Here is a 1,787-nt window from a genome sequence, read left to right as displayed (position 1 = left end):
ATAAACCAATGACAGCCCAGTGAGAAATGACGTTTGTCTGACGTAAATACAGGATAGGCTCCAGCCCATGGACAGCCCAGCCCTGACTACAGGTATCTACAACACCCACGTTTATTTTCTGGAAGAATTAATAATATGTTACACATTCAGAAAGAGCGCATATGAGCACAGTAAAACCCCAGTTCTGAAGATGTTGGGATGGTGTAGAAAATGTAAATAAAAACTGAGTGCAGTGATTTGCAGATCTCATAAACCCATATTTTATTCACAGTAGAACAATCAAAATATATTAAATGTTCAAATCTTAAAAATGTACCTTTTTAAAGGAATAAAAAGGTGATTTTGAATTTGATGGCATCAAAACTTCTTTTAACAAGAGCCCATAAACATTCGTTAACTAGGGGGATCAATTATTGGACTTATGGGAGATGAATGCTGTACGATTTGTGTCTGTCTGTCATCTTTGTTGTACATTTTCATTTCACTCCTTTCATGATACTGTTTTCAGCTGGTGAAAGACCTGGACTGGAGGCAGGCCACTTCAGTACCTGCACTCTTCTACTATGAAGCCATGCTGTTATAATGGTTGGAATATAAAGTCTAGTGTTGTTGTGTTAAAACATATAAAGCCCTGAAAAATGGATGAGCATATGTTGTTCTAAAAGCTATATATATAAATATATTTCAAAACTCATGGTGCCTTTCCACATGTACAAACTACCAAATCCATAGGCACTTAAGCACCCCCCATACCATCAGAGATGCATGCTTTTGAACTGAGTACTGATTTAGCCAAGAACATGTATGTTTTCCAAAAAGAATTTCAAATTTTGATTTGTCTGATGGCAGGACAGTTTTTTATTTTGCCTCAGTCCATTTTAAATTAGCTTTGACGGCACATAGAAGGTTTGCTCGTGCTTAAAGTAAAATAGGCTTTATGACACAAGAATGACACTTTTTACTGGCAAAGCATCCTAAGGAAATGTAAAGAAACACAGACGATGGCTTTAGATTAGTCTTTAATGTAGATAGTTTTAAAAAAGTAAAAGATAAAATGTAAAAAAAAAAAATAAATTGAAAATGAAAACAAACACTGGACACACTGCTTTTAAACAAATGATGTGCACTGATGTAATGAAGTACTAAACAATGTGCTACTCCTGGTACTCAGTAAGTATGGCTTAGACAATATTTGATAATGTAATTGCTTGTATTGTAATTATTTATAATGGTTGGCAAATTGAATTCTGACCTCATCTGTCAGCCTGTCCATCACCACTGGAAACAAGAAGTTACTGGAAACAACAACAGTTCCTCTGCTTTGTCTAGATCCACAAAGACAGTTCAACTGCTATTGACCTTCTCTATACGGCTCCACCAACATCCTCAAATAAAACATCTCATCTTTCGTGCTTTTCTCAGCACTAAGCCACACAACCAAACTTCAACTCTTTCAGTTCTTTTCAATTCAATTCAGTTTTATTTATATAGCACTAAATTACAACAACAGCTTCCTCAGGGCACCCACAATGAAAACAGAGAAAACCCCAACAATGAAATGATGGCCTATAAGCAAGCACTTTGGGGACAGTGAGAAGGAAAAACTCAATTTAACAGGAAACAACCTCCATTAGAACCAGGCTCAGGCTGCAACCGGTTTGGGGTACTTTCTCAAATTTTCTTGAGAGATTTTCCAGAGGTTTTACTTTATTGATCTTTTGCTATTCAGTCCAGTTACTTTTCCTATGTTTCCTCCTAACCTCTCAATAATAAGCCAACATATCGGG

This window comes from Simochromis diagramma, unplaced genomic scaffold, assembly GCF_900408965.1.
Source record: "Simochromis diagramma unplaced genomic scaffold, fSimDia1.1 OVJJ01000402.1, whole genome shotgun sequence".
NCBI classification, from domain to species: domain Eukaryota; kingdom Metazoa; phylum Chordata; class Actinopteri; order Cichliformes; family Cichlidae; genus Simochromis; species Simochromis diagramma.
The sequence above is the reverse complement of the archived record's forward strand: the minus strand, read 5'-3'. Positions refer to the sequence as shown.